Raw genomic sequence first — 11,754 nt, 5'->3', positions numbered from 1 at the left:
GCATCAAGCATGAGTTCTCTTCTCCCTACACTCCACAACAAAATGGTGTAGTGGAGAGGAAGAATCGAACTCTATTGGACATGGCAAGAACCATGCTTGATGAGTACAAGACACCGGACCGGTTTTGGGCCGAGGCGGTCAACACCGCCTGCTATGCCATCAATCGGTTATATCTTCACCGAATCCTCAAGAAGACATCCTATGAACTCCTAACCGGTAAAAAGCCCAATATTTCATATTTTAGAGTTTTTGGTAGCAAATGCTTTATTCTTGTTAAGAGAGGTAGAAAATCTAAATTTGCACCTAAAACTGTAGAAGGCTTTTTACTAGGTTATGACTCAAACACAAGGGCATATAGAGTCTTTAACAAGTCCTCAGGACTTGTTGAAGTTTCTTGTGATGTTGTGTTTGATGAGACTAACGGCTCTCAAGAAGAGCAAGTTGATCTTGATGAGATAGGTGAAGAACAGGCTCCATGCATAACGCTAAGGAACATGTCCATTGGGGATGTGTGTCCTAAGGAATCCGAAGAGCCTCCACATGCACAAGATCAACCATCCTCCTCCATGCAAGCATCTCCACCAACTCAAATTGTGGATGAGGCTCAAGATGTTGAACAAGAAGATCAAGAAGATGAGCCACCTCAAAATGACGGCAACGATCAAGGGGGAGATGCAAATGATGAAGACAAGGAGGATGAACAACCAAGGCCGCCACACCCAAGAGTCCACCAAGCAATACAACGAGATCACCCCGTCGACACCATCCTCGGCGACATTCATAAGGGGGTAACCACTCGATCTCGTGTTGCACATTTTTGTGAACATTACTCTTTTGTTTCCTCTATTGAGCCGCACAGGGTAGAGGAAGCACTTCAAGATTCGGATTGGGTGATGGCGATGCAAGAGGAGCTCAACAATTTCACAAGGAATGAGGTATGGCATTTAGTTCCACGTCCTAATCAAAATGTTGTAGGAACCAAGTGGGTCTTCCGCAACAAGCAAGACGAGCATGGTGTGGTGACAAGGAACAAAGCTCGACTCGTGGCCAAGGGGTATTCACAAGTCGAAGGTTTGGATTTTGGTGAAACCTATGCACCCGTAGCTAGGCTTGAGTCAATTCGCATATTATTGGCCTATGCTACTTACCATGGCTTCAAGCTTTATCAAATGGACGTGAAGAGTGCCTTCCTCAATGGACCAATCAAGGAGGAGGTCTATGTTGAGCAACCTCCCGGCTTTGAAGACAGTGAGTACCCTAACCATGTTTATAGGCTCTCTAAGGCGCTTTATGGGCTCAAGCAAGCCCCAAGAGCATGGTATGAATGCCTTAGAGATTTCCTTATTTCAAATGGCTTCAAAGTCGGCAAAGCCGATCCTACTTTATTCACTAAAACTCTTGACAATGATTTGTTTGTATGCCAAATTTATGTTGATGATATTATATTTGGGTCTACTAACGAATCTACATGTGAAGAATTTAGTAGGATCATGACAAAGAAATTCGAGATGTCTATGATGGGGGAGTTGAAGTATTTTCTAGGATTTCAAGTCAAACAACTCCAAGAGGGCACATTCATTTGCCAAACAAAGTATACTCAAGACATTCTAAGCAAGTTTGGAATGAAGGATGCCAAGCCCATCAAGACTCCCATGGGAACAAATGAGCATCTCGACCTCGACACGGGAGGTAAGTCCGTGGATCAAAAGGTATACCGGTCGATGATTGGTTCATTGCTTTATTTATGTGCATCTCGACCGGACATTATGCTTTCCGTTTGCATGTGTGCAAGATTCCAAGCCGACCCTAAGGAATCACACCTTACGGCCGTAAAACGAATCTTGAGATATTTAGCTTATACTCCTAAGTTTAGGCTTTGGTACCCTCGGGGATCCACATTTGATTTGATTGGTTATTCGGATGCCGATTGGGCGGGGTGCAAGATTAATAGGAAGAGCACATCGGGGACTTGCCAGTTCTTGGGAAGATCCTTGGTGTCTTGGGCTTCAAAGAAGCAAAATTCGGTCGCTCTTTCTACCGCCGAAGCCGAGTACATTGCCGCAGGCCATTGTTGCGCGCAATTGCTTTGGATGAGGCAAACCCTGCGGGACTACGGTTACAAACTAACCAAAGTTCCTCTTCTATGTGATAATGAGAGTGCAATCCGCATGGCGGATAATCCCGTTGAGCATAGCCGCACTAAACACATAGTCATTCGGTATCATTTTCTTAGGGATCACCAACAAAAGGGGGATATCGAGATTTCATACATTAACACTAAAGATCAATTAGCCGATATCTTTACCAAGCCACTTGATGAACAATCTTTTACCAGACTTAGGCATGAGCTTAATATTCTTGATTCTAGGAATTTCTTTTGCTAAACTTGCACACATGGCTCATTGTAACACCCCTGGTGTTACGTTAACTAAAACTCTGACATGTCATCATAAGCATTTGCATTATCTTGTTTGATATACCTAGAATGCATTCACTAGGTAAAAAAAAATCAATGAATGTCGTGTTGTGTATTAGAGTATAGGGCTCAGATTAAGAACTTTGCTTAAGACATGGGAAGAAAAGTCGTCTCCTGAGCAAGTAATAAGTTGGCTTGGAATTTAAAGTATTAATGGTAAGACTTAGAACCTAGAGCAACTTTGTTTTCAAAGGGAGATCAAGTGGAAGGAACACTTGAGCTGAAGGATCAACTTAGGAACCTTAATGTGAGGGTTGAAAGTTTGTTTGCAATTATGTGTAAGCAAACAACTCCTAAACCAAGGATACTTTGGATCACCGTTATATATACCAAAGTTGGATTTGAGACTAAGGAGTAACTTTTCTTTAGGAGAATGGAGAAGTTTGCTTTTGATATGTGGATTAGAAGTGGTGAAGCACTTAGGGTGGTTGAGTATCTATAAGCCCTAAACTTGCCCAAAGGTGGAATTTAAAATCTAGAAAGGATTGGTTAAAAGTTCATATACCAAAGTTGTAGAGCTTGAAAAAGTGGATATGTTTCTTATTTGTAGATTCCCAAGTTGTGTGGAAGATTTTGGAGTTAAGTACAAAAATTCAGTTTTGGGTTCATTTTGGAATTGCTGAAAATAATATAAACTAGTCAAATTTGAAACCTTGTAACTTCTGATCTAAAACCATTTAGAAGATGGTCATTATAACAAAGTTATAGAGCTACATGAGGAGTATAAGTTTGGTTGAGTCACCTAGCTCTAAAGCTATTTGGAACTTAGAGAAAAACTGGTCCAAAGTAGAGCTAACAGACTTTCTGGATTTCAGACTTGGTAGAATTCAGAGTCTGAATTTCAGCAATTGGAGCAAACTTTGAGCTATTGTAGTTTGGAATCCAAGAGGTTTTGGTTAATGACTGCTATAGCAAACCTGTAGAATAAGTATAAGAAAACAACTGTTATTAAGTGTCACAGCCCTGGAACTATATACAACTAGGAGAAAAAGGTGTTCAAAGTTGGACTGTCAGCTAGGTGGCTGAATTCTGAATTTTCAGATTTGGAATGGTATATAAGTCTGAATTTCAGTGATTGTGACAGACTTTGGAGCTTCCTTGTGCATAATCCATAAGGTTTTGAACTATGGTTTCTATAGAGGAATTGAATACCATAAGTTGGTGTACAAATGTCTTTATGGGTGATGGATATGATCTTACACAAAAAGTGGAGAAAAAGTAGACTGAAAATGGACTGTTAGTGTGCACAAACTGAATTTTTGTGCAGATCACTAAAACCTGAATTTACAGTTTGGTGCTCTGTTTGGAGCTCTATTGTTCCAAATCCTGGTAATTTTGGACAGAAGACTTTACAGAAAAATGGAAGACCATATCTAGGAGAACAAACTTATTTAAGCAGTGCTAGGCTGGTGCTACATAAAAGTGGGAGTAATGTGTCTCCAAAGGTTCTCTGTCACACTTGAGAGAGGACTCATTTAGTTGACTATTGCTAGGAGATTTAGTGAGTTTGGAAGCTGTTTGGGGCACTGTAACTTTTGATCCCTGCATTTTTGGTCTTGGACTGCTGCAACAAACTAATAGAGCTATAGTTGGAGAATACTTTTGGTTAACAGAGATGGGTTTGTTGCCATGTGAAGTTGTGCAATAACAAGGCTTGAACAGGGAGATGCAGATGGTGCAGCAGGCTGTTTCAGTCAACTGAAAATCAGTTTCAGTGTGATGAGCCCAACTTTGGAGCTCTCTAGTATTTGATCCATAGAGCTATGAACCATGCTTTGTGTAGTACGTTTAAAGACCATATTACAGTGAACAATTTTCCTAAAAAGAGATGGGCTTGGTACTATACACAATTAGGAATAAAGTACACCTGAACTTCCTCTGTCAGTTAGTGAGTTCAGTTAACTGACAGGAGTGCAGAGTGATGGGGGCAACTTTGGATCGCCACAACTCTTGTTCTATATATTTTCAACCATGAGTTGTTATGCAAAAGAGGAAGAGCTATGCATGGAGAATCACTTTGGTTAAAGGGGAGAGGTCTGTTGTTAAGTGAAATTGGGTGATCAAGGCAGCTAAATAGGGAGGTATGCAAGGAGGCAACGTTGGCTGATTCTGTAAATTCAGAGAATGGAACTTGGTTTTCAGTGAGCTATAGCCAACTTCAGAGCCGCATATCTTGTGGTCTACACATTTTGAGTCTTGGATTTTCATAGTAAACCTAAAGAGCAATGGTTGGACAACAAGTTTGTTTAGAAAGGCTTGAGCTACCCTTATTTGGAATAGTGAGAAAGGTGGGGGCTAAACAAAGGGGTTCAGTCGGACTTGAGCAGTTCAGTGCACAGCAAAAAAATCTGAAGAAAATATCGTCGCAGCTATAGAATCTAGGGGAAGATGGGAGATAAGTGAGAACCTTGGGGGGCATAACTTGGACCGATTCGCTGCTGTGATGAGGTGTCAAACATGCCCGACGGCTAACCCCAGTAGTGTCCATTCGGTGTCTGTCTGTCCACTCTCGTGTCCTCACGCCAGGTCCAGTCAACCTGCCCCAGCGCCATCCCTTATTTAAGTGTTTGTCCAGGGAGCCCTGTTGTCTCAAGCTTTAGTTGGATCCTTGGGCATCTCTGTGAAGGTGTGTACAAGCCTGAGTTCATCTCCTTAGCCTCCGCGTCGGCTTTGTTCAGTTCATCAAGTGCCATTCCATTGTCTGGTACTCTGGTGCCACAGCAACCATCCTTCCACCTCGCCATGGTCAGAGTATCTCGAGAAGTTTGTTACCCAGGTGAACCTTGTTCGGTAATCTCCCTAGATTAGTGAAACTCACCGAACTGGGTTTCCTAATTCTAGAGTCTTGTGCTGCTCAGAACGGAGTTGTGCCACCGCAGACCGGAGCCGTGAACAGCCTCTGCGTTGACCGAACAACTCACGCTTTCTCCGGTCGATTCCTTGTGAGCACCAAAGTTTAGGTATGTCACTAATGTTCCCCACGACATTTGGTTGAATTCTACCACTGTCTGATATTGGAAACTAGGTGTAAAATTTGCTCAAAGATAAGCTGTCAGGGTTGTTGGAATTCAGACTTAGTTTAATTCAGCATCTGAATTTCTGTGTTTGGATTGCTATTGACTTAGTTTATTCAGAGCTGAAAATCTGAACATCAGTGAATGGTACCAAGTTTAGAGCTTTATTGTGACCCATCCTAGTGGTTTTGGACTAAGAATTATTTAGCAAAAGTGTAGAGCAAAGTGAAGTAAATAAGTTTACTAAAGTAAGATAGACATGGTTCTACAGAAATTTGGGAGTAAAATACCTCCAAACCTTCCCTGTCAGACTAGGAGTGGGCTGTATCAGTTCACTAAAAATCAGTTTCAGGGTGTTGTTCAACCAATTTTAGAGCTCTTTAGAATTTAATTTCTAGAGTTATGAGTCATACTCCATGTGTAAAGGTTGGATACCATAGTAAGGTGAATAAGTTTTCTAAAGAGAAATGGACTGGGTGTTACACAGGGTTGGCAGTAATTGGTGTCCTAATTACCCCTGCCAGGCATATGGAATGCAGACTGTTCAGTCGACTGTTATTATGGTTCAGTGAGTTTTTAACCACCTTTGGAGCTCTGTGGTGATTACTTCAAGTAGAATTGGGTTAGGGATTCCACAGCAAGATGGGAGACCATATCATGCACAACAAATTTGATGCAAAGAGTTGGCTTGCTACCGTAGAGAATTTAGAGAAAAGTAAGTGCCAAAACCCTCTGTCAGGCTTAGTGGTGTGCTGTTTCAGAAAACTGAAAACAAATTTAGTGGAAGGTGGCTGATTTAGTAAACTAGTGTCTATATTGGGAGTAACTGAAGAATATCACCTCATCCTTGCTGGCTGCCATAGTATGATTGAGTTGTGATATTAGAGTATTTAGCTCTCTTAAGGTTTTGTTAGTTTTTGTGTGCACCTTTAGCGAGGTGTAAGTCTTGTGATGCTTTTTAGTATTTTCTTTTCAAGTTGCATCAGCATAAGCATTTATGTTCATATCTTTACATGTAGAATTCCCAGAAGAAGATGATAAAATTCAAGAAGTGGTTTCTGAAGAGGAGTCTGCTTCAGTGCCTGCTCATCAAGTGATGGGAGCCATCTAACTGGGGTTTAATAGAGGGATTTAGACCTCCGTCTCTGCAACAAAGGCAAGCCCCGGTGCATTTACCCCTTCCTTGTATTTTTAAAAAGACTTTTATACATTTAAGTCTAGTGAAATGAGCATTAAGTTTATAGGAGTTGCTTGGAAATTATTGGATGCATTGCCTACCTTGATATCCATACCTTTATAGATACTTCTGGTGAAGTATCAAAATATGATTTACAAAAATGCTTAGCTCTGCTTAGATCTTGTGGATAGAGGTTGTCTTTTGCATTAATGCCTAGCTCAGGGGTTATCATGAGGAAGGATGGCTTCTACCTGCAAGAATATTTTCATTGGGAGCATGGTGGGATCTTACTGCAAAGTTCTCTATAATGTGCTCTTTTCATCCTAAGGAACACAAACAATTCTAAGGATGGAAGTACTTAAATCGGGACTTGGGCTAGGAACAAGTGATGTTCTACCCAGGTTAATTAAGGATTGGATGCGTATGTAGGCCTGTATGATCAAGGACTATCTTAACTGGCCACATGCCCTGGATATGGGACAGGGTAAGCTTGAACCCGGTTATTCCATACATGAAAAGACAATCGCGCACTGGGAGTGGAGAGATGGCGAGAGTGGCACGTACCCTCTTGGCAAAGGACCGCCTAAAAGGGGTGGTGCGCTCTCGGGTGGCGCGGACCTGTTCATGCAGTAGAGGATCCGTGGGAACGGTAGACATATGCAAGGGTTAAGTGCTACATATGTCGTGTGGTTAGAGATCCTCAGCTGAGTAAATCGATTCGGATCGCCGTTATATCCCCGGAGAGTGGAGACTTGATCGCTGCCCTGCAACCTAAGTCAGGATGTGAACCTCATGAATAAAAATGATGTTGTATTGATGAGATGGTGAGATTAGACTAGATGCAAACAGAGTCTATTAATATTTAATCTGGCGTTAAAATATTGAAAGTAAGGACTCACTTTAGTAAGCTATTTCTGCAAAAGTATCTAAGTTGATTCTTGCTAAAGCCTTTTCCTTGATTCCTATTTAACCGGCATATCCTTGACAGTCATTTTTCCTTAGTCGGGTAAGACTTGCGAAAGTACACTCCGTACTCAGGGTTTTCGAACCCATGTTGTTGTAGGTGATGAGGAGTTCTCTATGTGTTCATGAGGCTGGAGGGCGCTTCCAGTTCTAGATGAGGATTAGTTAGGCTTGTGTATAAGGTTTGGAGGGTTCCTACCTTCCTGCTAGTGTAATAAGTTATGCACTTTGAGTATATCAGGACTTGTAATAAATGTAACTCTTCCTATGTAATAACCTTCAGTTTTAGAAATGAAAAGAATATTTTTGTAAAAGTCTTCCGCTCTTATCTCCGAACTGTGTGTATCGAATGTGATTACTGTAATATGCATGTATGGTGGGAGATCCTTGGGATGATGAGTTCAAGTTGTTGAACTCGTGATAGCCTTCTTAAGTTACCTGGTACACGTGCATAGCCATCTGAGGCCATCAAGGCAAGGATTGGTGCATGTGGGCTCGATAACTTGGGAGGGCTGCCACACTCATAAGTATACCTTTGATCATGTCTCTTTTATATATGCTATGACTAATGTGTTTTCAAGTGTATTTCAAACCAAGTCATAGGTATATTGAAAGGGAATTGGAGTCTTCGGCGAAGACAAGGCTTCCACTCCACTCTCCGTCTTTGGTATAATCCTCACTCATATGTTTCATTTGCCAAAGGGGAGAAAATAGTCAACAAAAGGGCTCTAATGATTCCGTTTTTGGCGATTCATGCCAAAGGGGGAGAAAGGTTGAGCCCAAAGCAAAAGGACCGCACCACCACCAATTTCAAAAACTTAGTATTTTCCAAGAGCATTTTTTTCAGTTGGTATCTTATTGAGTTCAAAAGGGGGAGAAAATAGTTTTTCAACTTTAATCATCAAAACCCTCTTGAAAACTAAGAGGATGATTTCATTCAGGGGGAGTTTTGTTTAGTCAAAGGAAAGACATTTGAAACAGGGGGAGAAAATTTCAAAACTTGAAAATGCCTTGCAAACTCTTATTCATTTACCTTTGACTATTTGCAAAAGAACTTTGAAAAGATTTACAAAAGATTTTTGCAAAAACAAAACATATGGTGCAAAATGTGGTCCAATATGTCAAAAACAAAGAAACAATCCATGCGTATCATGTAAGTATTCATATTGGCTCAATTCCAAGCAACCTTTGCACTTACATTATGCAAACTAGTTCAATTATGCACTTCTATATTTGCTTTGTTTTGTGTTGGCATCAATCACCAAAAAGGGGGAGATTGAAAGGGAATTAGGCTTACACCTAGTCCCTAAATAATTTTGGTGGTTGAATTGCCCAACACAAATCTTTGGACTAACTAGTTTGCTCTAGTGTATAAGTTATACAGGTGCAAAAGGTTCACACTTAGCCAATAAAAAGACCAAAAGTTGGGTTCAACACAAGAGCAAAGGAGCAACAGAAGGCTTCTCTGGTCTGGCGCACCGGACTGTCCGGTGTGCCACCGGACATGTCCGGTGCACCAGGGGACTCCAACTTCGAACTGCTCGGCTTCGGGAATTTCTAGAGGGCACTCCGCTAAAATTCACCGGACAGTGTCCGGTGCTCCAAGGGAGGTCGTCCTCAGGAACTCGCCAGCCTCGGGTTTTCACTCCAGCCGCTCCGCTATAATTCACCGGACTGTCCGGTGTGCACCGGACTGTCCGGTGTGCACCGGACTGTCCGGTGCATCTGCGGAGCAACGGCTACTTCAGGCGCCAACGGCTACCTGCAGCGCATTTATTGCGCGCCAGCGCGCGCAGAGGTCAGGCACGCCCATGCTGTCGCACCGGACATCCTACAGTACATGTCCGGTGCGCCACCGGACATCAAGGCGGGCCCAGAAGTCAGAACTCCAACGGTCAATTTCCAACGGCACTGGTGACGTGGCTGGGGCACCGGACTGTCCGGTGTGCACCGGACTGTCCGGTGTGCCATCGAACAGACGGCCTCCACCAACGGTCATGTTTGGTGGTTGGAGCTATAAATACCCCAACCACCCCACCATTCATGGTATCCAAGTTTTCCACTTCTCAACCACCTACAAGAGCTAGGCATTCAATTCTAGACACACCCAAAGAGATCAAATCCTCTCCAATTCCATACAAAGCCTAAGTGACTAGTGAGAGTGATTTGCCGTGTTCATTTGAGCTCTTGCGCTTGGATTGCTTTCTCTCTTTCATTCTTTCTTGTGATCAATACTCACTTGTAACCAAGGCAAGAGACACCAATTGTGTGGTGGTCCTTGCGGGGAGGTTTTGCTCCCGGTTGATTTGAGAAGAGAAAGCTCACTCGGTCCGAGGGACCGTTTGAGAGAGGGAAGGGTTGAAAGAGACCCGGCCTTTGTGGCCTCCTCAACGGGGAGTAGGTTTGAGAGAACCGAACCTCGGTAAAACAAATCCGCTTGTCTCACTTCATTATTCGCTTGCGATTTGTTTTGCGCCCTCTCTCGCGGACTCTATTACATTTCTAACGCTAACCCGGCTTGTAGTTGTGATTATTTTTGAGAATTTCAGTTTCGCCCTATTCACCCCCCCTCTAGGCGACTTTCATCCCCCTTTTGGAAACCAATGCTATCCTTAATGCCAGGGCGTCTCCCACTATAGAGCATGCTTCTAGCAAATTTAAATTTTTCGTTTTCTAAGTCATGCTCGGCAATTTTAGCATCTAATTTTGCTATATGATCATTTTTTTGTTTAATTAAAGCCATGTGATCATGTATAGCATTAACATCAACATCTCTACAGCTAGTGCAAATAGTGACATGCTCAGTGGTAGATGTAGAGGGTTTGCAAGAATTAAGTTCAACAATCTTAGCACGCAATATATTATTTTTATCTCTAAGATCGGAAATTGTAACATTGCAAACATTTAGTTCTTTAGCCTTAGCAAGCAATTTTTCATTCTCATTTCTAAGGCTAGTAAGAGAAATGTTTAATTCTTCAATCTTAGCAAGCAAATCATCATTATCATTTCTAAGATTGGCAATTGAAACATCACAAACATTTGAATCAACCTTAGCTAACAAATTAGCATTCTCATTTCTAAGGTTGTCAATAGTCTCATGGCAAGTGCTTAGCTCATTAGATAGTTTTTCACATTTTTCTACTTCTAGAGCGTAAGCATTTTTAACCTTAACATGCTTTTTGTTCTCTTTCTTAAGGAAATCCTCTTGGGTGTCCAAGAGATCATCCTTCTCATGAATAGCACTAATCAATTCATTTAATTTTTCTTTTTGTTGCATGTTTAGGTTGGCAAAAAGAATGTGTAAGTTATCCTCCTCATTGCTAGCATCATCCTCATCACTAGAGGTTTCATATTTAGTGGAGGATCTTGATTTTACCTTCTTCTTTTTGCCGTCCTTTGCCATGAGGCACTTATGGCCGACGTTGGGGAAGAGGAGGCCCTTGGTGACGGCGATGTTGGCGGCGTCCTCGTCGGAGGAGGAGTCGGTGGAGCTCTCGTCGGAGTCCCACTCCCGGCAAACATGGGCATCGCCGCCCTTCTTCTTGTAGTACTTCTTCTTCTCCTTTCTTCTCTCCTTCTTGTCGTCGCCCCTGTCACTGTCACTAGAAAGTGGACATTTTGCAATAAAATGACCGGGCTTACCACATTTGTAGCAAACTTTCTTGGAGCGGGGCTTGTAATCCTTCCGCCTCCTTTGCTTGAGGATTTGACGGAAGCTCTTGATGATGAGCGCCATCTCCTCGTTGTCGAGCTTGGAGGCGTCGATGGTTGTTCGACTTGGAGTAGATTCCTCCTTCTTTTCTTCCATCGCCTTGAATGCGATCAGTTGTGCTTCGGACGTGGAGGGGCCGTCAAGCTCGTTGATCTTCTTTGATCCTTTGATCATCAATTCAAAGCTCACAAAATTCCTGATTACTTCCTCGGGAGTCATTAGTGTGTATCTAGGATTGCCACGAATTAATTGTACTTGTGTAGGGTTAAGGAAAACAAGTGATCTAAGAATAACCTTAACCATTTCATGGTCATCCCATTTCTTGCTCCCGAGGTTGCGCACTTGGTTCACCAAGGTTTTGAGCCGGTTGTACATGTCTTGTGGCTCCTCCCCATGGCGAAGTCGGAAGCGA

At 42.4% G+C, this 11,754-nt stretch overlaps 1 long non-coding RNA gene across 1 annotated transcript; it reads left to right on the top strand.

The window, feature by feature from the left end:
- The first annotated feature begins 4,910 nt into the window (after nucleotides 1-4,910).
- Nucleotides 4,911-11,272, top strand: LOC103636178 (uncharacterized). Its single transcript, XR_002264217.3, has 3 exons — nucleotides 4,911-5,252; nucleotides 5,335-5,436; nucleotides 6,510-11,272. It is a non-coding gene; the product is annotated as an uncharacterized lncRNA (long non-coding RNA).
- The last annotated feature ends 482 nt before the right edge of the window (nucleotides 11,273-11,754 follow it).

The sequence above is a fragment of the Zea mays genome, chromosome 8 (genome assembly GCF_902167145.1).
Source record: "Zea mays cultivar B73 chromosome 8, Zm-B73-REFERENCE-NAM-5.0, whole genome shotgun sequence".
NCBI classification, from domain to species: Eukaryota; Viridiplantae; Streptophyta; class Magnoliopsida; order Poales; family Poaceae; genus Zea; species Zea mays.
This window is presented reverse-complemented; position numbering and strand designations above follow the sequence as displayed.